Source organism: Typopeltis vanoorti, chromosome 3 (assembly GCF_054136105.1).
Source record: "Typopeltis vanoorti isolate ZY-2024b chromosome 3, IOZ_Tvanoo_1.0, whole genome shotgun sequence".
Lineage (NCBI taxonomy): Eukaryota > Metazoa > Arthropoda > Arachnida > Uropygi > Thelyphonidae > Typopeltis > Typopeltis vanoorti.
In genome coordinates this window covers 15,579,730-15,598,716 of record NC_143551.1, presented here as the reverse complement: position 1 = coordinate 15,598,716, position 18,987 = coordinate 15,579,730, and the positions used below count along the sequence as shown (strand labels likewise).

At 36.8% G+C, this 18,987-nt stretch overlaps 1 long non-coding RNA gene across 1 annotated transcript; it reads left to right on the top strand.

Moving 5' to 3' along the window:
* Window positions 1-383: 383 nt before the first annotated feature.
* On the top strand, window positions 384-11,850 carry LOC150107941 (uncharacterized). The gene is made up of 4 exons (XR_016550634.1): window positions 384-456; window positions 6,128-6,239; window positions 8,124-8,209; window positions 11,818-11,850. It is a non-coding gene; the product is annotated as an uncharacterized LOC150107941 (long non-coding RNA).
* The last annotated feature ends 7,137 nt before the right edge of the window (window positions 11,851-18,987 follow it).

Below are 18,987 nucleotides of genomic sequence, written 5' to 3'. Positions count from 1 at the left end.
CTTTTTGTCCATATTTAGACATAAAATAATAATAGTTCTTTGAAATACATTTAGACACCTTAAGCCGATCGTGTAAACAGGTGGTTCTATTTATTTATGGGGAGTGTCTTAGCCCTCGGACTGAGTGCACTTCTCTATATGTCAGGAAACCGGATCTTCATGCCTGTTTGCCGTGTCGATTCAAATGTTTTCGCGGTCATGAACGTATCCTTTATTTCCGGTCAAAGGAAATAGGTGGTGCTGAGAGCCAGTACTCCGGGCAATTTTTTTTAAATTATTTTTTAAAGCACATGCACTTATGTAATATAAACAAGTGTAGTGCTCACCGGTCGTGCAGGTTTGTCTCACAGAAACCAGGCAGTAGCATATTCTAGTAGCGCAAGGCCAGCGTTTCTACAAAGAACGATGAAGTTCGCCTTTCACGTTCTGTGTGTAGCTGTCCTTTTCTGGAGTATCGTAAGTATTGCTCATTCCATTATAACGAATCTATAGGAATGTCTAAAATACTTGCCAGAATAATTTTCCTTCATTTATTCGTGTAAATATTTTCATTCTTGCATTCAGTACATGATCAAATATTTCGAAGGCTTATCGCTATGCCTTATCCGTCACGACCACCTTGACCTCTCCATTAATATAAATCATCATCAAGTTGATGTGATGTATGATCACCATCATACTTTTTTTTTAATTGAAGGTAAAACTTCATTTTGGGGGAAGATTAAAGTTGTGCAAGTTTTGATAACTATTCCAAGGTTTCCCAATCAGCAGAAAAAACTTATAGGATTTTCAGAACATTTTAATGTTCTGAAAATCCTACAATTGGTCTTGTACTGTTTATGCTTACAAGCGAGTTAAATAATTTAATTTAATAATTTTCCCAGAAATTATGATATGTTTTTTTTTTCTTTCTTAAAAATCAAAAATATAACCAAGAAACGCCAGAAGTACCCGTCAAAAGTCAGCACTATCTATAGATCAAGCGCAGAAATGATATACAGTTTTGTATCGATATAAATCAGTGCAAAACTGGCAAATCGCCCTTCCAATAATTAGAACTCAATCTGCATTGAAGCCAGTCCAGGTACAAACAAGGTCATAATCTAAATACAAACTTACCAAGCTTTTTTCTTTCCTTTTCACTCTATCTCTTCATCCAGGACTACAGCAGTTCAAAAAGAACATTAACAGGTTCCTTCTCTGTGTTCGACCTGGATGTAGCACTAATGTACTGAATCATCATATCATTAAAAAAATAATAAATTAAAAAGTAAAAGCTGGATATAGAATATATTATTACATTATATTATACTAGGGGGCTCCGCCCACTGGCGCCTATGGCGTCCAACCCCCTCGAGTTCCGGACTGGTAGGCCGGTTCTCCCTTGAATTCTGATGACTCGAGTTTTGAAAACTCGACACTCAGGGTAGCCCCTGAGTTTCTAAACGTTTCAAATAACTTGACAAAAAACGTGACACAAAAACGTTACAAAAAAAAAGGCTTATCATTTTATATTATAGAGGAGATAATTACATGGAGGCTCCGTAGCTCATTTCGTTTTTACGATGTCCTTTGGCTAGAGAGACTTGAGTTCGAATTTCGTCTAGGATGTGATGCTTTATCACGGTGTTTCATCTGAAGATAAGTTAGGCGGTCTCAACCGAGGGTACAAAGTGGAAAGGTATATTCTCCCGGAAACACAGGTTTTTTCCATCCCGCAAAACAGGTAAACTAGCCAGAAAAACGCACGCAATACATAGACATAGGAAACTATGGAAATAAGGATTAATCATCCTATTTCTTCAGTTCTGATTTCGAAAGACTGCAGAATACGGTGTGGATCTACGTGTAAGCCTAAAACAAAAACAGACTGTCGATAAATGTTGTTGTTGTTGTTGTCGTGTGGGGTTCCTCCTAACTTTTCCTCATTCGTCCCTTTGGACCGGTTGAAGTTGTGCGCTCCAGTGAGGGACTTCTAAGTGTGTATTTTGACTGTAGATCCGTGTGTGTATTCACGAGAGCGGTTTGCCTGTTCTGGGGGACGAAAAACCCGAGTTTCCGGTGAAACCGTATGAGACCGGCTAACTCACCTTTCGTCGAAAGAGACCGGATAAAAGTTACTCACATCACTGACGGGAATCGAACTCAGGTCTTTCCGACGAAAGGGATTCGTCTATACCGACTGAGCTACGGAGATTCTGACTGTCGACAGATAGAGAGAAAGAGAAAGAGTAGGAAAAGTTATCGCGGAGGTAGATATGGCAAAAAAAAACTACTGAAGCTTCCAGCTTTAGTCCTATATTTCTGTACTCTTTAAAAGTCTGTTTTTTTTAATTTAAGAGCGGCATCCTGGAATTATTATCATAAGACCTCCATGGAGCCAACAGACTCATGTCGCGGGAGGTCCCACTCTCACACATACGTTATTACATCATACCATGGCCTAAATGAATTCACCGTCTCCGTACTCACCGCACTTTCAAAGAATGCATTTCAATCAACCACAACCCTCCACGCAAAAAAAAAAAACAAAAAAAAAACACTCCTCACCCCTTGCTCACACACACATTCCTTATAGAGCTTCCAGAGGTGGTCCCTGTTCTCCTTCCCCCGTCTCCACCTCCTTACCGACTTTTGTCTCGATCATGTCTTCTCTCCCTTCCTCTTCCTACCTATTGGACTGCAGTTTGCATTCCCTCAATCTCCTCCTCAACATTCCTGAGACCAGAAAGCACGTTTGCCAATCGTCTCTGAACCTTTTCCAATATCTCTCATCCTTTTTCACCCAAATGATCAAAGCTGTGGACAGTAATCTATTATATGTGCCTTATGGAATGGAATCGTAACATCCTTACTTCTACATGTCAGTGTTCTCCTCATTATTGTCATTATTCGGTGTGCCCTCACAATTTTAGCAAAATTCCCCCACAGATCTTTCTCTCTTCCACCTTGTCTAAGATATCTCCACCAATCATATACTCTACGTCTCATCTTTGCTTCCTCATTTTAAACCTTACACTTTGCTACATTGAACTGTAAGCCGCACTCACTCGTCCAGTCATCCAGTCCATTCAAATCTTCTTGCAAGGCTACAACATCCGCTCTTTTCCTAACTCTCCCCAACTTCGCATCATCTGCAAAGCTTGGGAAGAGACGTTTTTTTACCCTCGGTAGGAAAATGCTGGAGTGCAAGAGTGAGTTAACATCAAGTTTCTTGTGAAACTGAAGAAATCCGCAACTGAAACTTTTCATTTATTGACTGAGGCTTACGGTGAAGAGTGCATGTCTCGTGCACGCGTTTCTGAATGGCACAAATGATTTTCGGAAGGCAGAGAAAGCGTGAAAAATGATGATCGCCCAGGCCGCCCACGCACAGCAGTTACCGATGACAACACTAAAAAAGTGCGAGATGTGATTCGAAAAGACAGAAGGTTCATTTGGACAGGGGGAAAGTGTTCGACGCATTTTAACGGAAGAATTGAACATGAAAAAGGTTTGTGCAAAAATGTTGTCAGATGAACGAAACGAATGTCGCAAGTAACTGTGTTTGGACCTTTTGCAATGCATTAAGGATGAACCAGATTTGTTGAATTCGGTGATTACTTGTGGTGAAACTTGGATATTTACGTATGATCGGCAAACCAAGCGACAATCAATGCAGTGGAAGTCACAACATCTCCAAGACAAAAAAAAAAAAAAAAAAAAAAAAAAAAAAAAAAAAAAAAAAAAACCACGCACGAGTCGTTCTAAGTTCATGTTGATTGTTTTCTTCGATGTTCAGGGTATTGTAATGGTAGAGTGGATTCCCAGCGGCCAGACGATTAATAAGCAGTATTACCTTGAAGTTTTGATGAAATTGCGCGAGCGCGTGAGACAGAAACGACCAAAATTGTGGAGAAACGGTTGGATTTTGCACCACCACAACGCCAGCCTACAACGCTTTGTCTGTGAAGGTTTTTAGCTAATCGCAACATCACTGTGCTCGAGCACTCACCCTATTCGCCAGACCTGGCTCCCTGCGACTTCTACCTCTTCCCAAAGAACCCATTTTTTGGTGGTAGAAGATGTGAAAACAAAAACGACGGATATCCTCAACAGCCTTTCAGAAAATGATCTGCAGAATTGCTTTGAACGTTGGCAGCACCGTATGCAGCTGCGTGTCAACCCAGAAGGGAACTATTTTGAAGGCGATCTCAGTTGATTTTCTCAATTTGTTAAATAAAAAGAGATACAGGCACAGCCTTGTTTTTTTCTGTGTCAGACCTCGTATATCATCATTCAAAGCCTTTATAAAATTATTGTTTTTTATGTTGGTCCCACTCACTAAAGGTTTAATTATAAACCTATAGTACATTCGTACCGTGGGAGGGCTAAGGATTTTTCCCCATTTTATTTATTATGTTGATTTTATATATATTTGTATTTTTTATTTTTTTTTACGAAGTCTGGAAATCCTGGTGTAGAGAACAAACATGGTACTTTTTCAAGCCACTTCAGGCCTCCACTAAGTGGGGAGGTGGTCTCACACCGGGCGATAAAACCACCAGGCCGTCCAGGTTAGCAACAATGGCCCCAAAACAGACCCCTGGGACACATCACTAGTGACTCCTTTTCTGGAATATTGCTCCTCCACACACAACTTGCTGATACATATCAGACAGCTGATCTCCATTCAAACGCACAAATCCACTGTCCAACTCCACATATTACCAGCTTATTATGAGGCAATCTAAGGCATTTGTAAAATCTAAGTATGCTACTGTGTTTACTCAATTCCGCATATACCTCCTGCTCACTCACCATCAGTGGTTTCCCGCCGGTCTCAAGTTCTGCGTGATGTCACATTCACAAGGATGGAATACCTTAATGAAATGTTCATTTAACATCTCTACATCCTCCTCAGTGGTTATCATTCTACCATCGTCATTGATCAACATCATCCTTTCATATTATATTTTCATTTTGATAACCACGAATTGATCTGACAGCCATTTCCGTATTTTTTACCAGACTAAGATCAGTTTACCAAAGATACTGGCTGTTATAAGAATTCGTTGCTGGACGAGTATTAGGTGGATCATTTGCACGAATTATGAGAATACAATTTTATGACGAACAGCAATGCCACGATAAGAGTAAACATGTCTTTTTTTTTTTTACATGGTTTCTTGAAACAAAGAGCTTAATAACAAATTAACAAATCTTTGCGAATCTAATTTCAAATATTTCGAAAAAACATTTCGTATGTCTAATAACATTGCACTGAGATTATTTTTTAGTACGAGACTACACAACCTTGAAATTATCGAAAGAAAAAATATTGCAATCTAATTTTTTATCATTTGAAATATTTTTAAACGATTTTTCTGCACAAATTGATTACTTAAAACTAAGGATATAAAACTTCCTATAATTTCACAAACCAAGAAATCAATGATTTCCAAAGTCTCGTTATTACAAAGTTCGTTTTTTTTAAAGAAAAAAAAAATCTATGTTATACTTTGCGATAACTGATGTTCACGCTTTTCTGGTACGATGATGAGCATTCTGTAGCAAATAAATAAATAAATAATAAAGATAAAAATAAACAAACAAATAAAAATACAAATCAATAAATAAAATAAATAAAAAATAATAAAAAATATTTTCTAGTTGCTCGTGATAAAATCGAAATTTTTATTACTTCGATACTTTCTTATACTTTGTAACAAGTACTTTTCTGTGCTAGTCAATTAATTGCGAAGAATGAAACTAATTTTCTGAAGTGAAGAAATTGTCAACTTATGTTTTCTGCATTATTGTCCAATTATCTAACTTTGTGGCAATTTTTAGGTAAAAAATGTTAGGTGGAGTCCCTCTGACAGTTGAGCCTCACACATTCAAGACTTTCCTAGTTTGCCAGGCAACTTATTCGAATTTAGAACTGGTGTTCCGTTTACGAGATCATAAACCAAGTCAGTTATTTTTGATAGAAATATCTTGCCCCTGTTTTGTACGAGGGGCCTGATCAAATCATTGCTATCTGAAGTGTGGTCAGTTCAATTTCAGAGTACTTGCACTCTGATTAATAGTAATGTACTGTTAATAAGAGAAATAAATGCAGTCCATAATTTCCTTTTACTTGCAGTCTGCCTATTTCGTTGGGAAACCTTGCAACAAAAATGCGGAATGCAACAGAAATGAATCGTGTTGTGCTAGGTACAAGATAGAGTTTGCTTGCACCAGTTTATCCACAGCAGGTAAGATCATTCATTATTAATAATATTCTCTTTCGCGATCTTGTTCCAAAAAGCGCATGATTAAAGTTGCTACGCCAAGCTTCTCTCTCTCTCTCTCTCTCTCTCTTTAATATCTTGAACTTTAAAGAAATATATGAAATATGTTAATTCAACCCTTTATCCTTATAGAAAAAGGTTCTTTATTGTATAAAGGGCCACTTCCCCCATTTAAAAAGCTATAACAGCAACGATTCCACCATACACCACTTTTCATAAGTCCGTCCTTATAAATTCAAGGAGCTACACTACACAAGTCCTTCTGGAAAAAGGTTTAGAAACCATCTTCCTTGTGGATTCGTAAGCCTTTTGAAGTTCACAACTGAGATACGGCAGGAGGCTTCTTTCCAATCAGATGATAGAAGACTACGATAGCCAATCGCAGTACGTTGTGTTTATTGGGAATATTGTACTCCATGGGATAGTACGGAGTTCAATAGTTGGAAGTACATTTTTCTAGGACATATTTAGTTCCGGATACTAGTTAAACGATGCTTGTCCTCAATATAATTGTTAAAATTTGTTGCAGATCAGCTGCATCCATTCATGCAGACCTACACATCTCGTAAGTCTGTAGGAATGCCCCGTATGGCTTATATTTCAGGAATGGTGCCAGGAATACAAAATTGTAATATCTTTGGTTCATCGGCTTACTGCGTTGCTTGATCTGCATCTATTACCCACCAATTATGCGGTAAAGAACGAGCAGTCACGTTCATAGATAGTTGACTTCCACTGTCACATTGAGGTGTCACAGCGAAATACCAAGATCAGTCGATATGCTAAGGCCATTCGTGTTGGCCTTATCATAAATAGACGCATTCGTCTGTTTATGCTACATGGGCTACATTTTATGCTACTATTACCAATGATAGGAAGAGATCGCTTTCTCACATATAATTCCACATGTAAGGACGTTCAAGTGTCAGAAATGAATGATTGTTTCTCATTCCTTTTGTGCATTTTCTGTGTTTCTTCGCATGGTGATTCTCTCGGGATTTCCCTCACTTACAGTAATGGCTTTGTTGCACGAATTCCATAGGTCAGAAAGCTTTCGTTTATTCCTGGTTCTGCTTCTGCAAGTTTCTCTGTGTTGGATTGGATTGGATCGAGGATAAATCTGACCCTGACAGACAAAGATTTATCCTCGATGTCAGTTGCTTTCACAGACTAATTGATGGTTCTGCATATATGGCAGTCCTAAAATGCCGTCTGGATGTAATATTAATCACTACAGGCGTTCTTCGATATAAATGAGCGAAGCTATTAAAGAGGCCCGCAGACTAATTGCGTGGAATACTCGTTAGTTCAGATGCATAGTAAATTGTCCCGGAATAAACAGAACGTGATGTATGACGTTAGTAAACAGTACTGTTGGCAGGAATAACGGAGATGTTCCCCCCCCCCCCCCCAATCTGTTGTCACGGCAATCTGGAAGCATCTCTCGAACAAGCATCAGAAACTCGGAAATAAAAAGAAAAAAAAAATTTAACTTATGAATCATTGGGATATATCAACAAAGTTTTAGTTTTCTACAACTGCCGATGATAGTAAGCGATACGTTTAATAAAAGCAGACGTTATAATGGTAAACAATATCTACTAAAGTTATATGAAGGCCTGTTTAATATATGTTGTTGTTGTTGTTATGGAAATCAAATCACACAGACTTAAAAAAAAACTGTGAGGAAAAAAGGGAGTACGTAAAAAAAGCAAGAAGAGAAACAAATCATTCAACGAATTTTTTACTTTTTTGACAGGACGACTGTTTGAAATCAGTCTAAGGTCAAAAAAGGACGAAAGGCCTTTATCACTAACAAACAAATTAACTCGCAAATATCTTTTTCAGGCGAGATCTGCTACATGGGACGACTTCCCCTGAAGAAGTACGAATACTGCCCATGCACAGATGGTCTGACGTGTGCATCTCATGTTGTAAGTAGTATAAGTGAATATATATTATTGATATCATAGCCTACTTGTAATAATTCACCGAAATGCAAATAATTTGCTGTTAAAAAGATGATAAAAACTAAATAAAGTATGTTTCCCTTAAAATTTAATTTTCTTTCTTAGCTTATATTATACAGGGTGTCCCAAAATTCACGCAAGAAGTAATTTTGATAGAAAACACAGGTTTTAATTAAAAATTGTAATTTCTTATTGATTCATAAAGTATACAGTATAGGGTTATACATGGAATAGCATATCGGGTAAATGGCCTCCACGGCTTTGCTGGCACGTACGCACTCTTTTGTCCAAATTTTCCGTGACCGTTTTGCATAAATGTGGCTGAATTTCGTTGATACAGCGCTCAATTTCCTCCTTCAAGGCGTGGGTGGTCGTGGGCTTGTTGGCATAAACCTTAGACTTCAAACAATCCCAAAGAAAAAAGTCCAACGGCGTTAAGCCACATGATCTGGGGGGCCAATTCTGATCACCAAAACGGGAAATTACACGACCAGGAAATGACTCATGCAGTAATTGAATTGTTTCTCGGGCTGTATGGCATGTGGCACCCGTCTTTTTGAAACCACATGTCGTCCACATCCATATCTTGCAATTTAGGCACAAAAAACTGGATTACCATGTCGCGATAGCGAGCACCATTAACTGTTATTGCCTTACCAGCAGCATTTTCGAAGAAGAATGGACCGATGATGCCTCCAGCCCAAAATTCGCACCAAACAGTGACACGTTGTGGATGCATTTGTTTCTCAACAATCACTCGTGGATTTTCTGAACCCCAAATGCGACAATTTTGTCGATTAACGAAGCCATCAAGATGAAAATGAGCCTCATCGCTGAAGATGATTTTGTTCGAAAAATAAGCATCCACTTGTTGTTGTTCCATAATCCATTCAACGAACTCTCTTCGCTGTGTGTGGTCAGTAGGCTTCAGTTCTTCAGTCAATTGAACTTTGTAAGCATAAAGATGCAAATATTTCGTGAGAATACGCTGTAGAGAGCTTCTCGAAATGCCCAATTGAAAACCACGGTGCCGAATTGATGTTCCTGGACTCTCAGCAACACTCTTACGAACTGTTTCGGTGTTTTCTGTTGAACGACTTGTTGAAGGACGGCCAGAGTGTATAAGATCACTAATTGATCCAGTTTGCTTGAATTTTTTAATTAATATTTTCACAGTTGATGAAGTTAAATCACTATTCCGACCATATTTTGTACGAAAATTGCGAACTGTAGCTGCCAAACCTTCATTATTTTTAAAATATTGCTCAACAATGAAAATGCGATGTTCTTTCGTGTAGCGCTCCATTTTTAATAACCCTGAACTGTCAGCTGTCACGCTCTCTTTTTTTTCTCGTTGGCAACACTTTACCGCACAAATGGCGCTAAATATAAATCTTGCGTGAATTTTGGGACACCCTGTATATAATATAATTATTGTGTAGTAACACACATAATTAGTGATTTTTTTTCGCATGTTTTTAGTACTCGCATTATTTAATTTGGTTTTATGATACGCAGTTGAACCTCGCGTATCAATTCATAGATGGATGAATGTAGTGACCTGTATTGGCTGCCGTTATAGCGTACTATTTTTATATGAATCTCACCAATGAAAGGGAGTAAACCTAGATTAGTACGTTGGTGGGCTAAGGGCTAAATAATCTGGCGCAAGTGGTTGGCCAAGTAGTTAGCGTATCCGCTCTCCCACCGAGAGGCTACGGTTTGAATTCCGCCAAAAAAAAAAAAAAAAAAAAAAAATGTTTGGGATTGTCTTTAGATGGTGAGTGATGAAGTTCATCATTCAGTGTGAGACTGCTGCCACGCTAAATACTGGAGGCGTAAACTGGCTTGAAAAAGTCCCATGTTTGGTCTTTAGACCAGCGTTTCCAGACCAGGTAAAAATTAATGCGAGCATACAAATAATTATAAAAAAATCATCAGGAAACCCACAGTATTAATATATTATAGGTAGGTTTACAACCTTTCTTTGGTGAGAATCAGTTTTTTTTTTTTTTTTTTTTTTTTTGAAGCATATCAAGTCTCTAGCCTACTGAATGTAGATTCAAATCCCTTAATGCCCACCCGTGACATGGGTGGGCATTAAGGAATGTTTTTAGGTAATAGGCTGGATTCATTGTCCAGTGTGGAGAGGCCTGAAGAGACTAGAACAAGTTCCATGTTATGTCTGTTTAGCAATTAGCCATTTATTCATCTAAGTTTTACTTAAACATTTGTCCACCACTATAAGATCTTCACATCCATCAAATTTGGGAAAGAAATTTTATTCAAGAATGTTTATCAACTTGTGTACTACAAAACCGCATGTATCTTCCAACAATTTGTTTTTCCAAAAAGAAAAAGAAAAAAAAACTGTAGAAGATGAATTAAGAGTATGTACTTAGAAACCAAGAATAAAGAAAACCACTTGTAAATTTTAAAGATACGTACTTTGAAAAGTAAGCTAAAAATAAAAAGAATTTGCAATAAGAATTTTGATAAACATAATAATAATAATAATTATTATTATTCCATTTTTACCTCCATGGGTTCCAAAACTCTCAAGGGAGGTCCATTCTACATACATCACATGAGCTTATTTATATTATTGTCAACAACTTATAATAATTTACAACTATCAGATCATGATAGTTGTAAATTATCTAGCTCACACAAAGCCTTTAATACACATCCTTAAACTCATTCAGTGATGTTCCGCCCCCCAACATTTCACTCACCATGAGAAAAATTTGCTCTTGGCTCCCCTTCTGAGTAAACTGTTACTAACTTTCCATGAATGATTACCTGTAGTATTTTTAAAATACGAACGAACTGAAAATTATGACATTAAATCAAGTTTAACTCGCTTTGATATTTACTATTCACTTACATTCATTTCCCATAGAAATTACGATATCTTATGAAATAATTTTAGTGAAATAAATCTTCGAATTGGTTTACAACATTACCATATATTTAATTACTTTGTAAATTCAAAGCACTTGGCGAAAAACTTAATTTACGAGTGAAAATATATTCGTTCCACTTACACGGAAATCTTTCATCGTTTGGTTTTCAGCAAGAATAAAAGCGCCCTCTCACATGGTTGCGAAAAAAAAAAAAAAAAAAACTGTAAGAAATAGCTGAAAATGGGATTGTGGCTGATTTTGTATAGTGAATGCAATCAATCGATCGTATGCTTGCAAGAATTTTTGTAATTATAAATATACCAATTCTCTGCTTTCTGTTTTTTTTTTTTTTTTTATAGTCACTTACGCTGTGAATTAATACAACGAATTATCATGTTCCAACGAATTTTTTAGATGCAGGTTATTGTTTCTTGATATTTCCTTTTAAATATTTCCTTGATTTCCTTAAGCAAATTTAAATTTACTTAAGGAAATCAAGATTCGAGTCTATATAACGGTTATTACAACAAAGATTGGTTATTGAACACTGATGTTTTGATCTAGTTGTGAGAGATAATTTTTAGTAATTTTATTTTTCTTCTAATATTATTTTATGATTATATTTTTCTTTGTATTAGTCGATTAAGATACTTTTTTTTTTTTCAGGATTTATCTTCTCCTTACGGAAGATGTGCATAACCAATTATTAGAAGTCTTCTGATTTAACTCTCGTAGTGTAGTAACGTTTTAACAATAAACAAAATAAAATTATTTTACTTAGTGTGTGGCGCCTTTTCATTTAAGAATTGAAGGTCACTTTTTTTGTGGGAGCTTTGGATGATCACCAAAGTCATTCAAAAACTGCACGAGATCCGATTAAAATAGCAGTTGTTGCGCGGGTGCATTGTCATGATGAGATTTCTTTTATCTCAAACATTCATTTTTTTTTTGCCATTCCAGAAATATTGCACCAGATATTTCATGCGTGGTCATTCCACTGTCATTTTCTCAGATTGTTGACTCACTAATGTTTACACAGCACTTAATGCCCACAAGTTTTTCCTTCGGACATAAAGAAACGATGAGCCGTAATAATGTCTAGCGCCGAACGTTGATCACAAATGAGTGGAGCGATAATAAGACTGCTTTATTCATAAAAATAATAAATTCTCCAGATACACAAAACATTGAAATTACTATTTCAGTGCTATTTCGGTAAAATAATAAAATGGTAACAACAAAAAATTTCATCAATCGCAATCGCTTAAAACGGTTTACCTAACCTTACCTAAAACGATTTTAGCAATCACTACTTGCTGAAACCTTTTAGCTAAGGTAATGTTTTATACACGACATGTGCAACGCATGGAGAAAGCTCAAGTGGTTCTATGCCGTAAAAAAGGCTGTTGTTGTTGTACGGTTGAAAACGAATCACTATCGACTTTTGTTGTTGAAATAATGCCTCCGTAGCGCCATTGGAAGTACGATGGTACGTTGCACCCTTCGATTGGAACAGACCTAAGTTCGATTCTCGTCGTGACGAGAGGAATCTTTATGCGGACTTTTTCAATCGAAGGTGAATTAGCCGATCTCATACGGAGGTAGCAGAGTTTTCCCTCCCGTTAACGCGGGTTTTTCATCCCGCATACAGACAAATCGGCCCTTCAGAACACACGCAATTTACAGACAAAAAAATACTAGTTGTGGTGGTGGTGGGCGGTGGATGGCGTTGATGGAGATGATTGGTAGTTGAGGTTCGGTGTAGTGGTGGAGACAGTTGTAGTAGGTGTCCTCCCGTGATGAGTCTTCGGACTCCTTGGAGGTGTCACGAATAATAATAATAATAATAATAATAATAATAATAATAATAATAATAATAATAATAATAATAATAATGTTACAGTAAGTGATGAACTGGATAAGCGATATGGAGATGTATCATCTTAAAGTAACTGTAGAATCTTCAGGCATCTTTGCTGTCGCAATTCAGGAATGGCAGTTTATCGAAATTCTCCTCCTTCTGGTTAGTAATAGACAAGTTCGCGAGCCATTCTAGCTCTCAACTCTTTCTTCACTGCATTCGTCCTCAACTTCCATACCTTCTCGTCCTCTTTCTAACCTCAATAAAATGAAAAAATTATATAATGTAGAAGTATCTACCTCTCTTTCTCTTGGTTTCCTCATAATCTACATTCGACAGCCCCAATATCATCTTTAACACTCTTCTTTGCACTCTCTCTCTCTCTCTCTCTCTCTCTCCACTGAATTTATCACCATAGAAAAGATGAGACTAAACCTGCGCACAATAGCCCCGATGAGGTCGTATCAGAGCATTGTAAAGAGGAAACATGACCTTCATTATTTTTTCATGTCAATGTTCATTTCGATATTCCAATTATCCTTTGAGTTGTATCCGCAATCTTTGCTATATAGCCCTAGAACTTCAACTTACTATGTACTAAAACTCCAAAATCCCTGTTCTAATCAATTTCTTCTAAAATGACTCCACAAATATGATTTGCTATTGTAGACCTCACCACACCAAAATACATAGTTTTAAGTTTGCTAATTGAGCTGGCATCGATTTTCTCTTGCTCACGATTCCAACCTATTCAGATCACTCTAATTATCATTAATATATCGACTGAAAAAATGGACAAAGAATTGATCACTGAGATCCACAACTTTTTATCTTAATTCTTGCAGACTCACCCCCACAACAACAACAACAACAACCACTTTTTGATAGTTGTCAATTACCCATCATCATCATATCCAAACTAATCGTTTATTCTCCAGTCTTCCCATAATCCACAACTTATATGCAGCAGCCTTCCATGTTATATCTTATCAAAAATCTTAGCAAAATCCAGTAATATCACAGTTTTTTCATTCCCTTTGTCTAATTCAACTGTAACATTTTTCATACAACGTGAGTCACTTAATAAAACATGACCTTCCCCTAGTAAAGTCATGCCGTTCTTTGCAAACTATACTCTTTTCCAAAATCTTATAAATTTATTTTTCCAAAATCTTCATAACCACGCCAGGCATACTGATTGGTCTACGTTTAGATACATCAGTCTTTAGACCACGCTCATGCAATGAGATTGTTATACATTCTTTCCACTCCTGTGAAATCGTCCCTGTTCTGAGACTCAAATTATATATCTAGGTCAAGGGCACACCCAATTTTGCGGAATACTCCCTTAGCAACCGTACTAAAATCCCATCAGCATCTATAACCCGAATTCATATGCAGTCCGCGCGGTTAGCCAAGTGGCTGTGCGCTTCGCAACCATATGCCTGGGGAAGGAGTGTCCTGGGTTCGAATCCCGTCGACGACTGAGAAGCTTCAGGAACTTCCTCAGCTATAGCTAAGTTAGCCGGTCTTGGGCGTGGACAGCAGGGTTTTTTCCCCAGTTTATCTGGGGTTTTTCATCCCGCAAGCAGGCAAACCGGCCCCGTGAACACACACAGATACAGCAGGAATACTTAAGACAATCCCTTTAGCCATAGGTCTGAATTGTCAGCTATGTCGGGTCCGTGCAGTACCTACCCATAAAAGGGGCTCACGGTCGTTGAATCACCATACGAGATGAATGAATGAATTCATGTGCAGTTTATTTTAAAATCTTCTCATACACCTGAGTCACTTCATTAATGTAAATACAGCATCATGCTCCATATCATCGCTTATCCAGTTTTGCTCTTAGCAAACTGGGAGCTCATTAGGTGAACATATCTTCTGCTTCTACAGCCACATACCATCCGCATTCGGTAGGGTCATTCTTTCACAATCATTTTTTTTTCTTTTTTTACTTTCAGAATAATTACATAATTCTTTAGGATCCTCAGCATGCAGAGCCAGTTTCTTTTCATATTTAGACTTGATTTTCCCTACAAGACTTGTAACTTTTCTGGCTTGAGCTTAATAATTTCGTAAATAACGTCATTCTTATAATACGCGTATTTCCGTCCAGATCTGTTTTTTTCCTATTAAAAAAATACCATTTTCTTTAAGTAAAAGAAAAATGACAAATGATGAAAGCTGCTTTTGAAACCAAACAGTACTTTCAAGATCGAAAATCTAGATGAATTCGATGAATTTACGGTATGCTAAATTATAACAACTGTAGGTGACAGTGTTATATATATATACTGTATATGTGTGTATATGTGTGTGTGTGTGTGTGTGTGTATTTGGGTGTCTCTTAGACAAGCAAACTGGGTTATTTTGCCACTGATTAAACATACCAGATATCTCACGTTTTGAGAAACCAAGTCAGTTCTGCTATTTTCAGAATCGTTGCTTCAGCCAGATAGGCACCCACAATGAACCCTTTATCAAACTCTGTAAGAATATTTGTTTTTCCCACTATGATCCCGCTGCGAACGAGATCATGTTGATAATTTGTGTGCAGCAAATATATTTTGTTTCTTGAGTAGGAGACCCTGAATCTGAAAATCATTTCGTCAGAAAAGATGACCAGTTGATAATCAGAGGAAATTACTCTCAGAAAAGCTGCTGAATCAGCAAGACCATATCGGTCTAGCGAAATTCCAGCTAATTCATGTCAATGAAGGGCCCTGCTTAGTTTGCTCGTTTTTTCTAGGCCTATGCGATAGGTTTTAATAGCATCACAGTAGGAAGGATGACCGATAACAATGGCATCTACAATGCATATGGTATCTTGCACAGTAATTTAAACAACGCAGGCTCACTTTTCCAAAAATCATCTAAATGATAAAGAATACTTCTAAGCTTTATATTCTCTGTCCTTTTACCTCCACGGGACATCAACATTAATAGACACAATGACAAGCGTGAGACCATGTGCTTTAGCAAGAGAAGATAAAATGAAATGTATTTATTGGTCGACCTTTACTTGCTTCCTCTGCAATATACACAGTAATCTGAGGGTGATAGTTAAGGGAGATCTGAAGATCATAAAGCATTGCAAAAGTAGTGAAGGGAATTCTTGGTTAGGTTTTATAATAAAGTGGTAGCTGTATCTGAACAGGTGAATTTCCCAACTTATTATTTAAATAAATCTCCCATGATGAGTCTCCAGACTCCTTGTGGGATGCCGTATAATAACTTTATCTACACCGCTGACAGGGTGCAGCATAGAGGCAGCCTGCTTCACGGCGTCGCTTAATAAGGGCGCTCGTTCAGCCATATTGGAGTAGGCGCCATAGCTTATAAAAAGGTACGGCGCCTACCCCAATATGGCTTTGATTGTGCGATATCCCCGTAGAGCAAACATTTAATTAATATTATTATGTAATCGTTTTGCGCTTGTAATAAAAACAAAATAGCGAAGTTTACAGCCTTTGAACCTTAAGGCCTAGTTTTTCTAGCGGCTTATATTTGCAAGTGCATGCTGAGTTTGAGTACCAAAGGACAATCCCCTTAGATTATCTGAATCTCGTGATCTTTTCTTAAGTCTTCTGCTGTTAATGTCCTTTATTAGGCGTTCATCGCCAATATAAGTGCTATTTTATCAGCACTGTGCCCTCTACTTGCTTGAGACAGGCGGTTTTCAGCTGAGAGTTCAAATTCGTTCCATACTCTGTAGCATCGTGGTTTGCGGACCGTTTTCAATCACACACTTTAAGGATGGAAATTGCATGACTTCTTAAACCATTAAAGCTGTCCTTCATTTAAGTCGCGCTCATGTTCTAATATGAGTCTTTTATGGAATATATCCTGTACTAAATATATGAAGAGCCAAAGGCTTCAATATATGTGTTTGCACAGAAACATCACCACCATCGAATTGTTTGAATACTTGTGTCGATCCAAGATAAGGGAGTTATGCTTACAAGCCTAAAACTACAAGTTAAAACCACTGTTCTGGATCTTGCTTAGAAGCCATAACTAGGGTTATATGTAAACAAAATAGTAATTATGAGGCTTCTTCTTGTCAGTGATTAGATTGAACCTACACGGGTCTCCTTCTAATGTCATGAAACCGTACAAGTAATTTTCTGTATAGTCCTCTGGTGACTTCCATTGTACTAAGTTTACAGAACGGCATGCCTTAGATTCTAGTTATTATGTAGGATGAATTTTTCTAGGTTTTTATTGCATTATTTTTGTTTAAATTGATCTTTGGTAGAGGTAAACGGGAATTGGTCTCCTAGATAGAACCGGAGATTTAATTCTGAAACTCCTACATAAACTCAACAGCTGAAATACATTTCATATAAACATACTAGTTACAGTAACTAATAAATGCTAAGTAATAAGAGATAGTAGTTCTTTGTGATATTTAAATTCATTTTTATCTAGCGCATCACAGAAATGCACACCGCACTGTCTATAACAGCAGGTGAAGGAGCAACTTGCCAATTTTTAAAAGTTGGGATAAATGTGTGTTACCCAAAAGAAAATGAAAGTGTTAGGGGGGGGGTATTCTTTTTATATAAAGAAACTTGTAATGCCAGATAACGTTGCGAAATTCATGAGTTGAATCATCTTGTTTTGCTATAATCATATATGGTCGGCATTTTCTTTGATTGATTTTTTTTTTATTTTTAGAAATTAGTGAAAAATAATAGCATAAAATAATTAATGACTGTCATCAAACATAATTCTTCCTGTCTATTCACTTTATATTACAAAATTACGATGACCACAGTTATGTTCACTGGTGTACTGGATACTCCGTTCTTCCAAAACAGCACAAAATGCTAAAAATTTGTAAAAAATGGTAACATAAATACTGAACAAGTTATTTCAGAGCAAATACGACATCAGTAAGTACCAAATCATTCTAAATATGTTCCAACTATGACCACAACCATGACAGAAAACGCAATGATAATACCAAGACTAGTAAAATAAGAAACGAGAACAACTATAGTTGAGATTTTAGGAATCAGTGAACTGAGATGGACAGTAATGAGCCACTTTGATACTGATGATTTCATGATGTAATACTCTGGATGTGCAAATCTTAAGCATTCATAGTTAGAAAAGAATACAGAAAATGCATTTTGGGTTACAATCCAGTGTTCCGACAGAATAATCGTAATCCGAATAGAGGCGTGTCCGGCAGTTCAACGCCGACAATTCATCGCGGGACAATTTATCGCGGAGAAAATTCATTGCAAATATATGAAAAAAAAAATTTCCGATATAAGAAATGAAATATTTTTGAAAAATATATTTCTTTTAAAAAACATTTTTTAAAAAAATTAAGAAATATTTTAAAGAATAAAGAAATATTTTTAAAAATTTAAGAAATATTTTATATATTATTTAATATTTCGATTATATTTACCTTTTTGAAACTTTTAATCGGTATAAAGTTATTCATCGCGGATATATGTGAAAAAAAAAGAAATATTTCCCATATAAGAAATACTTTAAACATATTTTTTTAACAATATTAAAAAAAATTAAAAAATATTTTCTAAAAAAATTAAAGACATATTTAAAAAAAAAAAAATTAAGAAATAGCCGGTCTGATTGGCTGAGTGGATAGCGTATCTGCTCTCCAGCCAAAAGAATTCGGATTCGAATACAGCCGTGGATATGGATATTTGTGATTGTCATTGGAAATACGAGTGGTAGTCGGCGGTAGATGGCGTTGGTATAGTTGAGTCAGTTGGTGATGGAATGTTGAAGAGCGAATTGTAGAGCAGGTGTCTTCCCTCGATCAGTATTTGGACTCCATGGAGGTGTCAAATAATAATAATATTTCGATTACACAAGGATGTTCTGAAACATTTTCGACCAGAGAATGTTTCAGCATACTATAGGCAAGATTATTTTTTCCTACGTTGCTACATCTGTCATAAGCATCTATGTGAAATTGCAAGTCA